Source organism: Aethalodelphis obliquidens, unplaced genomic scaffold (assembly GCF_003676395.1).
Source record: "Aethalodelphis obliquidens isolate GAN/ISIS:26980383/991018 unplaced genomic scaffold, ASM367639v1 scaffold69, whole genome shotgun sequence".
NCBI lineage: Eukaryota > Metazoa > Chordata > Mammalia > Artiodactyla > Delphinidae > Aethalodelphis > Aethalodelphis obliquidens.
Genome location: NW_020838013.1, coordinates 9,018,896 through 9,033,147, shown reverse-complemented (window position 1 = coordinate 9,033,147; position 14,252 = coordinate 9,018,896). Strand labels below are relative to the sequence as shown.

The 14,252-nt window shown below is 58.8% G+C and overlaps 1 protein-coding gene across 2 annotated transcripts in view; it reads right to left on the bottom strand.

Moving 5' to 3' along the window:
• Positions 1-14,252, bottom strand: part of MOB2 (MOB kinase activator 2) — a 50,231-nt gene that overhangs the window by 35,370 nt on the left and 609 nt on the right. Inside the window, exon 1 of one of the 2 annotated variants that reach the window (XM_027090426.1) lies at positions 13,872-13,890. The exons of the other annotated variant lie outside the window; for it this stretch is intronic. The gene's annotated coding sequence lies outside the window, so the exon portion shown is untranslated. Of the gene's footprint in view, positions 1-13,871; positions 13,891-14,252 lie in introns of those variants that run through there. 2 annotated transcript variants of the gene reach the window in all.

Sequence of the window (14,252 nt, the reverse complement as noted above, 5' to 3'; positions counted from 1 at the left end):
AATGCATGTAGAAGTACAGAAATCTCTTCAAGGTGATGATTTCCTTCAGATACACTCCCAGAAGTGAGACTGCTCATCATACAGTAATTCCATTTGCAGTTTCTTGAGGCGCCTCCATGCTGTTTTCCGCAGTGGCTGCACCAATTTACACTCCCACCAGCAGTGCACGAGGCTTCCCCTCTCTCTACAAGCACGCCAACTCTTGATGCCTCTTCTCTTTCTGACGATGGCCATTCTGACGGCTGTGAGGTAGTATCACTTTGTGGTTTTGATTTGCGTTTTCCTGATGACTGGCGATGTTGAGCATCTTTTCATGTACCTCTTGGCCATCTGTGTATCTTCTTTGGAGAAATGTCTATTTAGGTCTTTTGTACATTTTAGCTCCTTGGATATTTTGGATATTAACTTCTTATCACGTGTGGTTTGCCAATATTTTCTCCCATTCCCTAGGCTGTCTTTTCATTTGTTGATGGTCTCCTTTGCCATGCAGATGGTTTTAGTTTAATGTAGTCCCACTAGTTTATTTTTGCTTTTGTTGCCTTTACTTTTGGTGTCAGATGCAAAAAAAATCATCACAAAGACCAATGTCAACATACTGCCTATGTTTTCTTCTATAAGTATTACGGTTTCAGGTCTTATGTTCAAATCTTTAATCCATTTTGAGTTCATTTTTGTGTGTGGCGTAAGAAAGTGGTCCAGTTTAATTCTTTTCAATGTGGATGTCAAGTTTTCCCAGTACCGTTTATTAAAGAGACTGTCCTCTCCCCACTGTATATTCTTGGCTCCTTTGTTGTAAATTAGTTGACCATATACACATGGGTTCATTTCTGGGCTCTGTCTTCCGTTCCATTGATCTTTATGTCTGTTCTTATGCTAATACCATACTGTTTTGATTACTGTAGCTTTATAATATAGTTTGAAATAACTGATGGTGATCCCTCCAATTTTGTTCTTCTCTCGCAAGATTGCTTTGGGGTCTTTTGTGGCTCCATACAAATTTTAGTATCATTTTTTATATTTCTGTGAAAAATGCCATTGGAATTTTGATAGTGATTACACTGAATCTGTAGCTTGTGCTTTGAGTAGTATGGACATTTTAACAATATTAATTCTTCCAATCCATGAACATAAAATATCTTTTATGTCTTCTTCAATTTCTTTCATCAATGTCTTACAGTTTTCAGCATACAGATCTTTCACCTGCTTAGTTTATTCATAAATATTTTACTCTTTTTGATGTTACTGCAAATGGGATCATTTTCTTAATTTCTCTTTCTAACAGACAGGCAAGCATCTTTAAGAAGATAGCTGGGAAGCTCCATCCTTGCCCCCATTTGTGACTGGGCCCTGAAGGTGGAGGTCAAATGTTCTAGGAGCCCATGGCCAGAAAGCCACACAGGAGTCAGGCAGGCAGACGGGAGGCTCTCCAGGCCGAGGAGGCAGCGTGAGCACAGGCCAGGGGTCTTGGCTGAAGAGGATACATCAGAGGCCTGAGCAGGCTGCAGTGCAACGGGCACCCATGGGTTGGGGGTCAGGGATGGAAGGAAATGGGGACTTCATCCCTTAGGCAAGGAGGTCCAGAGGGTCTTTTAAGCAGGAGTACAACACGGTCAGTACTCTGGTGGTTTGCAGAAGATCTGAGCCAAAGACAAAGACACGCTCCCCAACTCCACCCACGGGTGCCCGGGTCTAGAAGAGCCTGTGGCCCTGGAGCTGGGTCAGCCCAGGGAACCATGGGCCTGCCTGGAGGGAGCCCAGTGAAGTTGTGACCCTCATGTGGTCACACCACCCACAACTGGCTTCTGAATCAGGCCCTGCAGCCAGGACCGTGGGGTGTGTGAGCAGTCAGGCTCTAGGACCAGGCGCACAGGCCAAACAGTGCAGTCTCCACCGCAGACCCTCCAAACGTCATTTTAGGGGACATTTTATTGTTTTTGTTAGAAACCAAGTGACCCGGACTTCTGGGAAAGAGATGAGAGATGGAAAAGCGCAGTGCAGTGGTGCCTGTGAACTGCTCCTGGCAGGTACACCCAGCTCCCGGAGGCCAGCAGGGGCCCGTGATTACCACTGCTCTCCCATCTGCTGTGTGACCAGGAGGATCCTGTGACCCCCAACTACAGCGAATCAGCAGAAAGCTGGGGACATCTGCAGGTGCAGTGTCCTGATCCTACACCTGAACTATCAGAGCCGACTCAAAGACCAGTGACCTGTGGTCCCATAGTTCCCCGGGCTCTGGGAAGAGTCACAGGGTGGGGCAGCTCCCTCACTACACCCCCACCCCACCGTCCAGTCCCGTGGCCTCCCTCCCCTGGGGACAGCCAGCCCAAGCCCAGCACCGTCATCGTCCCCCTGTAGCGCCAGAGGCGCTGATTCCTGAAGGTCCACGTATGCTGTGGAAGCACAGCTGTGTGCCCAGCCCTGACATCCCCCCACCGTGGGTAAACGCAGGGCGAGGGCACCATGGAGACGCAGCCACCATGTCCCTCACAGCAGTGCCTGTTCCCACCACACAGTCACCGTGGCAGGCACGACAGGAACAGACACCAGGACACCGCCACCCGCCAGCGAGGTGCCAAGGCCCCCACACACGGGGATCGCCTGAGGCTTGGAGACCTGACACAGCAGCCAAGGTCACACAGCTGGTGGTGGACGGGGGACCGGAGGCCAGTCTGTGAGATGGCAGAGGCAGTGTCTCTGACCACCACATGCACTGCCACCAACACCGGCCCTCGGCCAGCCCTGTCCCCACGGGTCCTGCCTGTGCTGATGGGAGCAGGGAGGACCCGCACGCAGGAGGAGGTGGACCCAAGGCAGGGCGGATACCGACAGCAGACCCCTCGGGCCCCTGCCACTCCAACCCCACGCCCCCGGCACACAGCAGAGCTGCTCCACCCAGAAAACGACCACGCAGGTCGCACGGAGCACACGTGCAGCCCAGGGAGGTCTCCAGCTGGGAGGTAAACTGGAATCGCTCCAGTCCCCGAGCGGAGCAGAGAAGGGAGGGCTTCCGGGGGGCACAGACCTGCTTCCAGGTCGGCGCCGTGCACGTCCCCCCAACCCCGTGCTGTGTGGACGGCCACGGGGGGCCCCGGTGGGGCGAGGCAGGGAGGGACTCCAGCTTGGTGTCTGGGCAGGCCCTGGATCTTGCGTGAATGGGACATGAGCTCCACTGACGCCCCCAGGGGCACAGGCTCCACCATCAGGGTGGCGGCGCTGCGCCCTGGCGTGGAGCCATCTCAGGAGAGAGGGGACATCTGCCATGAACACCAGGCCCCACTGCTGTCCTGGTGACAGTTCAGACTTAGGGGCCAGCAAACCACCAACGCTCCCACCTACAACCACAGGTCCCATGAGGAGGTGACACACAAGAAAAAAACAAAGCACCCCAAGAGGAAGCACAGCTCCCCCCCAACCCCGCCACGGCTTCACACGAGCAAGGATGTACGGATCGTTCCTGCCTCGTGGGGCTGACAATCACGCATCCTTAAAACCCAGCTGGCGCTTCCCTGGTGGCGCAGTGGTTAAAAGTCCGCCTGCCGATGCAGGGGACGCGGGTTCGTGCCCCAGTCCGGGAAGATCCCACATGCCGCGGAGCGGCTGGGCCCGTGAGCCATGGTCGCTGAGCCTGCGCGTCCGGAGACTGTGCTCCGCAACGGAAGAGGCCACGGCGGTGAGAGGCCCGCGTACCGCAAAAAAAAAAAACAAAAAAAAACCCAGATGCACTAGGCTGGCCTGGGAGGAAGTGCATGAAAGCCAGCAAGGTCATGACAAGAGGACACATTTATTTTCACATGAATTATAAATGCCGGGAGCTCCTGACAGAACTCAGCTGAGCCCTGCACTTCTTCGGCCAAAAAGGTAGGAGGCCTTCCAGCAGGAACACGAGAATGTACTAGAAAACAAGGGTTTTTATCACAAGGCATTTCTCAGTCTCTGCTGCAGTGCCCACGTCCAGAGAAGCGCCGGGGTCTCACTCGGACAGCGCAGAGCAGATGTGGGGCGGTGCAGCGCTCTGCAAACAGCACCCCGAGACCCAGGGCCCGCTGCAGGTGGCAACCCAGACCCAATCCGACGCCCTGCTTCGGAGGCAGGGAGCAGGCCGGGCAGGGAGGCAGCAAGGACAGCCTGCGTGATGACGGGCGCGACCCGCGAGACCACCAACGCATGCCCTCGGTGCTTTTAACGCTCTGTGGGGCATGAGCACATCTGCGTCCCTGAAGCTAGTAAACCTGACCGCGGTCACAAGAACACCTGCCACACAGCAGGCATCTCCCAGAAAACACATCCCAGCCAAAACCAGTCTGCAGGGCAGGGGCTGGGAGCCCCCTCCCCTGATCTGGGTGCCCGGGCTCAGAAAGCAATCGTGACCCCAAGATCACCTGACCTGCAGACGGCACACAGAGTGGGTGCTCAGCCCTCCTCGCCGGCACCCCCTCCTGGGACCGGACCCTGCAGGGCTGATGCCCCGCGGCCAGCTGCCCACAGCCTGGCTCGGGGTGCCCTGGTGCCTGCCTGCCTGCTCCCGTGCCGAGGGAGCGAAGCTACCTGTGGGTCTGGGAGGGAAGACGAACACCCCAAAAGGGAAGCACCTGCCACATGTTTCGTTGAGCGAGCAGGGCACAGGACCCTCGGCCAACAGAAAACACTCCTCTCGTGGCAGGGAGTGAGCCCTGTCCTGCGAAAAAGCCGCGGCCCCAGCGGTCCCCAGTGCACACCCCGTGTCGGTGATTCTCAGGAAGATGGGTAGGCTCAGCCCTGCACGCCCGCTGAAGCCCCTCCGGCCCCTGGATGCCACGCAGCTCATCCAGGACACAGAAGGAAAGTCACCAAGCGTGACCCGCCCCACACCCTCAGCAAGAAGTTCCTCTGAGAGGACGCCAGCCCTGCGGGGAGGAGTGAAAGGCAGGGCAGCCCAGGGGGTGATCCAAGGCCTGGATTTTCTTCTTGTGACTCCTTTTCTGTTCATTCATCACCTTCAACAGCTAAGAGAGGACAAGGGCAGTGGGACTGGGAAGAGGGTGGTGCGGGTGGGTGTTCCGCAGGGTCGGCGACGCCAGGCTGCAGCTGCTCGCTCGCTTGGGACGGCTCAGCCCTGAACTCCTGCCGTGCAGAGCTCCCGAGAGGGGCCTGGGGGCATCCCAAGCTCACCTGGGCTTCTTGGAGGACGACACTGCTCCAAGCTCTCCGTGTCACCCCTGCGCCCACCGCCTGCCATCTTCTCCACGGCCTCGGGAACCACACACGGCCCCGACCAGCAAGGGCCTCCTGAACACGTCGTGATGGCAGCACGGATGGAATGTCTTTCCCGACAGAATCAACTAAATGGCGCGCACAGTCCCCATGCTTGTGTGTGTGTGTGCACGTGTGTGGGCTCACACGCGGCCAGGAAGGAAAAGGGCAGGGCGCACAAGCTCTTGTCTGTCCCTACGGCCCTGCCCAGGCCGCAGCCCAGAGGCGCACACACAGGTCCCGGGGCTCTCCTGGCCCAGACACACGCACATGCAACTCGCTGTCCCACTGCTCACTCGGGCCTCCTGCTGCACAGACAGCGCCGACCCGTCTGGGTTCCCTGGTCAGGTTCCCAGCACAGCTGCACCTACCGTCCCCTCATCTGCCAGCAGAACGCATGCCCAAGGGAAGCACAGCTAGCCGGGAGGGGCCGGTGAGACAGCCCCCCCGACTGGGTTCTAGCAACTCCCAGTTCCTCTCTCTGCTCTTAGCTGTCTCTTTAAGAACAAGTTCTATCATCTTAATACTTGGGATTTAATACCGTTAAAGTAGAAAGAACTCACCCCAGTCATAAGAAGCTAGACCACTGAGCACTACAGAAGCACGCACGGCCCGCGCACACGAGCAGCTCCCGCCCCAGCCCTCCCGCGAGGAGACGCAGACTGACCGGCAGCCTTCCTCAACTGCACTGCAGGATGCCGGCAGCACCCCGGCCCCCACCCACTAGGGGCAGCAGCAATGCCCCACCACACCTCCAGGCCCTGCCCAGCGTCCCTGGAAGGTGAGACCACTCCAGGTGGAGACCCACTGGCAGGCAGCCCGCTCGTGGGGAGGGCAACGGGAGGGTCCCTCACCTGACGTAGGGACCAGGTCCCGAGCTGCCAACGCACCAGGCCCTGGAGCCAAAAGTGGGCACGAGTCAGCACTGGCCCTTCACGGGCACAGCCCGGTAGGCGAGGAAAGCAACTCAGTGCCGCCAGGCTCAGTGTCTCTGGGTCCCTTCGCGGCATCAACGCGGGGCCACAGGAAACAGTCTGAGAAGAGAACTCAACGCCTCAGGTCCCCCTCTCTGAGCAGCCAGAGACTCAGTTTCCAGCTGACGACACCCCGAAAGCGCCGTCTTCCCCCGTCCGCCGAGGCCAGCAGAGTGCAGGGGCCGAGTGCCCGCTACGCCCACCTCTCCTCCGGTCCCGACCAGCACTAATGCACACGGGGACATATGAAGAACGCCAACCTCGCCTGTCCTCACTGGCGGCCCCCCAGCCTGTGTCAGGGGCCTCTGGATCGTGTGGGACCGTGCCCTCCACCCGCCGCGGCAAGGAAACTGGCTCCCTCCCACTCCTACGGGGCATGGGTGGCAGGGTGAGGGACCTTGTGAAGGCCACGAGCTGGGTCCTCCTGTCCACCCCACTCAACACGCCTCCACTCGCAGCCCCCCGCAGCTGTCAGGAAGGCCCCGTCGAGATAAAGCTGCGGCGGTGGGGGCGCCCGGCTGTCTCCCGTCCGCCTGCTGGGCTGGGGGGACCCCACTCAGTAAACATCACGTCCCGGCACCTCCGTCCCCCTCCCTGCCTGGGGGCCACTGGGCCAGCGTCTCCGTCCGTTGAATCAGAAGAGTCCTTGTAAACCAGTCACGGGGCTGTTTTGATGAGCAGCCAAGGAAGCCAAGCCGGGTTAAGCGGCCACAGGGGTGCAGGGAAAGGGTCCGGCAGGGAGCGCTGCCCCGACGCCAGGCCTGACCCAAACCACCGAAGAGCACGGAGGGCTCTGAGCGGGCGGTGAAGCCCCTGTCATAAGGGTTCCACGTTTTCCTTCCACTCAGAAGCCTTGGCTGAGGCGGTGAGGGCCAGGGTGGGGGCAGCCCCACGCCTCCAGACACTCTTCCTCCCCGAGGGTGTCCCCCGGGCCACGCTGAGGACCTGCTCGGGCCGTGACACCTGCCGAGCCAGCATGGAAGTAGGGGAGGAGGAGTCCACACTCAGCTGGAGAACCCAGCGTGGAGGCCTCCTCTGCAGCCCCCGGCGCGCCCTGAGAACGCCCTCCCCATGGGAGACAAGGCCCAGCATCACTTCTGAGAAGCCTGCAGGAAGAGTCTCTGCCCGGGGGTCTGCGGCTCCCATCAGCCTGCAGGCTGGCAGGAAGAGGCAGGCAGCCCCACCCCGTGGAATAAAAACGCCACGGCCCAGAGGCCTATTTGTTTTGGAAGCGTCTCACTAAGGAGCAGCTGGGACAGGTGATAACCGCTTCCTCTATGCCCCTCTGCAACCCTCAGTCCTGAGGAACCCGGGGAACAGGCCAGAGGGGCCTGTCACGACCAGAGCTGGACCGCACCAACAAGGGGATACGAGTGTGGGATCTGAGGAGGACAGAGCTGCTGGAGAGCCAGCCTGGCAGGCCAGGCCTGCGCCCTCTGCACATGGCCCTCTAGCAGCCCGGGACAGACTCTCAGTGCAGAAGGCGTGGACCGACAGCAGGCCACCACAGCACCTTCCACCTTCCATACCGAGCTTCGCCATCTCGGCGGGAGGGGAGACGCGAGGGGTGGCCGGGGAGCTCCCGCAGCACCTGGGGGGCGGGAGAGCGGACCGGGTGAGCCAGTTCAGGCCGCGCCCTTCCCGCCACCCCGGGATCAGCCCCAGAGCGACACTCAGCACTGGCACCTGGCGGGGGAAGGGGTGTGTGGCACGACCAGGGGACCGGGAGCGGGCAGGTTACAGATGGAAGGCGCCATCGGCAGGGAACGGGGTCAAGCGGCCTCCAGGGCGCCAAGCCCCTGACCCCTCGACCCCCCGCCTTCCACACAAGTCACCCCGAGAGCCAGACCTACTGCATAAGCCTGGGCTGCGGGGCTAAGGGCAGCCATGCATCGGGACACAGGGCTGGGTCCTTGCCACAGCAGCACTCCAATGGCAGGGCAGAGGTGACAGTGACAAGGCGGCCTGGGGGCCGCAGGGTGCGGAGCCCTTGCACTCACTTTTCATGCAGGCACTGCCTTGCCAGGTAAGCCCCACCTCACTCTGAGGGGACAGAGGGCCTTCTCCACGGTGGACACCTCATAAAATCCCACCACCACCCGCTGGGAAGGTTACTGCTACGCCCATTTCACAGACAATGAAACTGAGGCTTGGGGAGGTAAAACAGGATGACTCGTGAAGCTGTAGTCGGGGTTCAAACCCAAACCATCCAGCCCCCGAGCCCTGTTCCCATCTCTCACCTCCCCAGGTCTCAGCTCAAACGGCACCTTTTCAAAGACACTCCAGAAGCCCTACTAAAATGGCTCTCGAGCACCCACCCACCGGCTTCCACCCTGCTTCCCGGCACGGCCAGGATCCCTCCGTGGGAGCGCTGCGCCCCCGTGCGGCATCATCCCAGGACACACATGCCAACCACTGCAGGGAGGACGCACGCATATTCCACCGCAGGTGACCGTGCAAAGGCAACTTCTTCAAAGAGAAGAAAACCAGGTGACGAGGAGAACGTGGCCACAGCCCAAAGCCACACGGCTCCGCTCAAACAGGACCACGGGTCACACGTGGCCCAGTCACCCACCAACGACCTCCTTGTCTTCTCCTCAAGTATCCGCATTCTATCCTCCGGTTCCAACTGTTCCTAGTCCCATGTCCCCAGGCTCCATCCCATAGAACAGCCCTGCACACCACCGGGGGTACCCGGGCTGGGAGAAATCCTGTGCAGAAAGAAAAACAAACACGAGGAAGACAAAGAACGGCAGGCCCTCCAGCCAAGTCAGCTGGGAACAGCCCGCGCCACCGCCTCTTCCGGACACGGCCACTGCTGGCGGGGGACACGCACAGAAGTCACCGTTGGGCACTGAGACCAGCTCCCAGACCAGCCTGCGGGGCCGACGCGCCCAACACAGGCACGGAGGGTGCCCCGCTGAGCACACCTATGCCTGGGCTCGGCCTCCCTCCCAGGCCACGTAGGCCCGTCCCCGACAAGATCAAGAACGTGTGCTTGGGTGCGTCTAAGTTTCCAGGACCACAGCAAGGACAGTGTGGGACAGGCTGGGACAGGGAGAACATCGACACAGAGGCAGCCTCCAGCGCCCACTCGAGCGAACCCCTCCCAGGCCACCATGAGCTCTGGACAACAAGTCCAGCAGCCAGCGCCCCAGTGCCGCCCGGCTTTCCCAGCATCCTGAGAAGAGGCCTCAGTGAGCCCAGTAGACAGTGACGCCTGGGGGTGAGAAGCCAGGACGGAGGCTGGAACAGGGCACTGCGGCTGCCCCGGGCCCTGCCCACCCCGCAGAGCCTCCCTGCGGTGCTCAGGTGGGTCCCCGGGGACACTTGTGCAGGGTTCCCTGCAGACACCCCAGGCAGGAGGACAAATGAGAAATGACGCGTTGCCAAGGGTGTTCAGGCACGTGGGGCTCATTCTGCAAGGGCTCCCTAGCCCCAGGCGAGCACTGCCACACACCCAGGCCACAGTGACTGCCTTCCTGGAAAGCAGCTGCTCCTGCGTGTGCCCTGCAACCACAGGTTCCGGGGCCCACTGGCCGCAGTTTTTCTCCTCGTGCCTCTATGCCTTTGCACGTGCCGTTCCTCCTTCCTGGGCCGCGACCTTTCCTCCTTTCTGCTTGGAAAACTCCTGTGCACCCTCCCGAGCCGCCCTCCCAGCCCGCCCTCCGCCGCCACATCATTTGCTCCTGCTGCCCAGCCTGACAGAGCGCGGACTGTCTTCTCCGGCAGCGACATTGATCCTGAGCTCGGGGTCTGGCCCAGGACAGACGGTGAACGCAGTCGGGACTGGAGGTCTCGCGGCAGGAAGTGGTCCGGCTCACGTCTGGAAGAGGCTGGGTCACAGCAGCATCTTTCAGGATCAGCAAAAAGCAGGAACAATCCAGGTGTCCGTGGAGAGGCAACACACGCCTATCTCCACACCACGGAATACCATTTGGCCACAGAAAGGACAGCTGACACCAGCAACACCACCGACGAACTTTCACAGCATTAAGCTAAGTGAACTGGTCACAGAAGACCACGTGTTGTGATTCCGTTCCATTTCCACACGAAATGCCCAGAATAGGCAAATCTGTAGAGATGGAAAGTAAATCAGCGATTGCCTAGGGGCAGGGAGGGAACGGGGCACCCTGAACATGAGATTTCTTTCGGGGGTGAGGTGAACATTCTCAAACTAAACTGTGGTGATGGTCAACTCTGTAATTTTACTAAAAATTACTTAATTGTACGCTTAAAGCAAGTAAACTTTATGGTAGGTAAATTATACCTCAAGGAGACTGTTAAAAAAAACCCCAAACCCTAGAGAATCGAGCAAGCTCAGCCTGGGTGCCCTCATACGGGATTTGACTGCCAGCCACCGCAACACCCTCCCCAGAGGCCAAGTGCCAAGGGAAAGTCATCAACACCCGGTTCAAATGCCCGCAGAGGTGGCATCCACGGGGTTGGATCCCCTTCACCTGAGTGCAAGATTCCTGCCGGCAGACCCATCAGGCCCGAAAGCCCCCGACCGCATAGCACACCCTGGGTGCTGCCCGAGAGCGCCAACTCCACCGCCCTGTGGAGTGAATCGCCAGGCCGGGAGGCCTGTCTCCTCTGGCCAGAGCCAGGAAGCCCTACCCTGCGCCTCACCCCACCTCAATCTGCCGCCGGGGAGGAAAGGAGGTGCTGACGTCAAGGCCCGAGCGGCCCCAGCAAGGGGCTCGCAGGGTGCGGGCTGGGCTAGAGGGCGCGGGCGGGCAGGTCCCTGCAAACTTCACCCCGTAGGCCCCCACCAGTCAGGAGCAGAGGAAGTGTGTTTCCTCTTCTATATTCCCAGATGCTGGCTGGGAAGCTTCTGGACCCAGCTTTGTCGGGTAAAATGTAAACCACACGCCTATCGTCCACTCACAGATGGCTGCCACTGCCAGCTGAGGACAGGACAAAAGTTCTCTCCACACTCCCACACTCTGCGCTGCCCCAGCTCATGCAGCTTCTGCTCTGGGCAAGGGTGCCACCCTGTCAGCTGCTGTCCAGAATGGGTAGAGCCAAGGACCCCAGAGGTGACCTACACAAGAAGTGCAACCCTTTTCAAGTTAGAAATTACTTTTGTAAAAAAAGAGGAAAAAAATTACCACACACCTTGGCACTCAATGCCAAGCAGAGGAAACATACAGTAAGACGACGGATGCGAGCTGCTCGTCGCAAAACTCTCCTGCAGGTGAGCGCCAGCAAAGTCCAGCAGCAAGTCGTAACATGCGGGCTTTCTTTCTAGCTTCCCTGAGCAGGTTTCCTGCAGGCCTCCCTTTCCTCACACACGGCAGGGAGAGCTGAAGATAAGGCTGCCAGCATTACTCAGCAAGGCCCTTTCAGTGACAGGGAAGGTGTGGTCTCACTCGAACATCTGTAACCCACTCTTCTGGTCATAACAGTGATCAGAAGACGAGGAGGAGGACGCACCGTTTGCCTACAGCTGAGTCCATACTTTGTCCCCGTGATGGACAAATGCAGAGAAACTGCTTCTCAAAAGAACAAAAAACATTAAAAACATGAGAACTCTATTCCAAACAAACCGGTTGACACGGAATGATGTGAATTAATAAAAATGTCAAGAAACAGTAAAAAAAAATCACACATTTCCTCAATTCTTCCAGGCTGAAACCTGGCTAAAGGATTAACTGAAGTCCTAGCATTAAGCATGTAAAGGGCGTCGGGCAGGAGCCAGGCCCTTCACGCGCCGCCGGGTGGCTCTCCTCACAAGAGGGGCCAGGTGGAGTGGCAGGTGGACCAGAGTGGGAGAGCTGGGGTCTCTGCCGCTCACTCCCTCTGCAGCTGTGAAGTCCAGGCCTCTGCATCCTCATACTTCACAGCAGATGCTCAGTAAACTTGTGGGAGGGACAGAGGGCCACCCGGGTCCTCCCAGCTCTAGCATACTCAGACACCACCCTGGAAACATGCTCTCGAGAAGATCAGAACTTGACTACTGAGACTGTTCCACTTTTTTTTTTTTTAAGGGGGGTGGTTCATAGTTAAGGAAATGTTAAAGAATTCATGATTCACCAAGTCTGATATGCAATCCACCAAGTTTAAAAACACATGCACGAAGATAAGCAAACTCCATCCTAACCCCTTTCTGGAGATCTCTAGTTCCCTTTCAGAACTGCCTACTGCCTACTTTACATCCAGTCGGCTCCTTCCCTCCCCAGAGACCACAGAAGCAGCAGCTCCAAGCCTGTCCCTTTCAAAGCTGTCTTCCTCCAACACTGGGCCCGGCCTCCCCCCGACAGGGAGGTAAGTGCTCCGCTGATCTTACCCAGACAGTCCTGACAAGCGCCTGGAGAACCAGACCCTTCTAAGCCTAGCTGTGGTAAACTTCTGGTTGTTCACAATGATGACAATACAGTCCATAAAGCACAGACCTCAGGCAGTTAAAAAAACGGACTGCTGGTCAGTTTCCAGGCACAGAGTGCCTGCTTCTCATGGACATGAGCACATAATAACCACACACAGACAAAATACAATCAGCTGCCCCCTCGGCAGCCCAGCTGATCGGGCTGGTCCCTCCGACCCTAAGCCCTGCTAACTCAACTCAGCCAATCAACAGCCTACTCCCCTGAAACCGGCTCACGGGAGGCCAGGCAGCCTCCAAAGCAGTCGCTCCTGATAAACACAGAAAGCAAGCATCTATGGTTCAAATTAAAGCAAACACAGCTACCTGCCCTCGACTCTTGGTGCCCGTGGGTTACGACGGCCTCCTACAAACATCTCTCCTTACTCACAGTAACCAGCATCCACCAATGCCAGGCACTGTGGTAAACGCTTTGGTGGACCCTTCCACAACACCATGCTGCAAGGACCATGACTTCCACCCTACAGATGACTTTTTAAAAGCAGGTCTGGAGAATTAGTAACCACTAGAGTCACACAGCTAACAAGCAGTGGGGCTGGGACGGCAGTGCTGCCTCTGCAAGAAGCCAGGTGAGCGGCCCTGCCCCGCGGCTAGCCGCCTGCATCACCCACATGCCACCCTCAGCCCTGCACTCTGGCTCCAGGTCTACCCCGTCACACTCAGCAACTCTTTGGCCTCTTTATTCACCCTTCACGCTGTCTGGTCTCCCCCTTCACTAAACTCCACCCAACCTGCCAGGAAGGGTGGGTCTCATTCATGTCCCTGACTACGCCGACAGCACCCTCCACTCTGCCTACACCCCGAAAGGGCCTGACAGACACTGACACGAAACGTACATCGGACCTTTCACCTCCCTTCCCGAACTTCAGTGTCTAGACAAGCCCTTCCACCGGTCGAGGCCAAGCACACAGCAACCGCTCCCTCACTCCCACCCCAAGCTCCCGGAGTAACTAACCTAACTCCAGAGGGGTGCCATACAAGCCAGAGCTGGGCACAGATCGGATGGCGGACCACGTTACTGGGTGAAAAGTGCCAGCCCTTCTCGATCCTCAAAAAGTAAAACAAAAAGAGAAAGAACAGGAAAAAAATTATGTTTTTAGGGAGAATAACTTATTGAAGACGACGTGACGTTCTGTACGTTTATCTAACTTCCAGCAAGCCCAACACACACGCCGACGAGAGGGAGAGCCCAGCCCAGGCTCCGGTGCTGATGCTTCCTTCCTACCCCGCCCTGCGGCAGCCGCCCGCGGAGACGCCGATCGCACCCCGGCCCCGCCGACCTCGCCCCGGCGGACGCTGGCAGAGTTGGGTTGTTTTGCTTCTTTTCCCTCGTTTTTCAAGGGGCTGTTCTCTGCCGGCGTCAAAGTTATCTCTTCCCGAAGCAAGTTCGCCGCGGCGACCGGCGAGAGCAGCCTCCGTCCGACCTCCCCCGCCGCCCGACACCCAGAGGCGAGGTGTGGCCGCCTGCCCGGGGTCGGCTCCCGGGACGCGACGCGCCGCGCGGGCGCCGACTGCAGGCCGAACGCGGCCCCGCTCCCGGCCCGGCCCCGACCCCGCTCCGGGGAGCCCCGGCCCCGCGCCCAACCCGGGGACGCCCCTCGCCGGCCCGGCCCGGCCCGCGCCGCCCGGCCCGCCGCCCTTGACCGGTGCCGCCCGCGGCG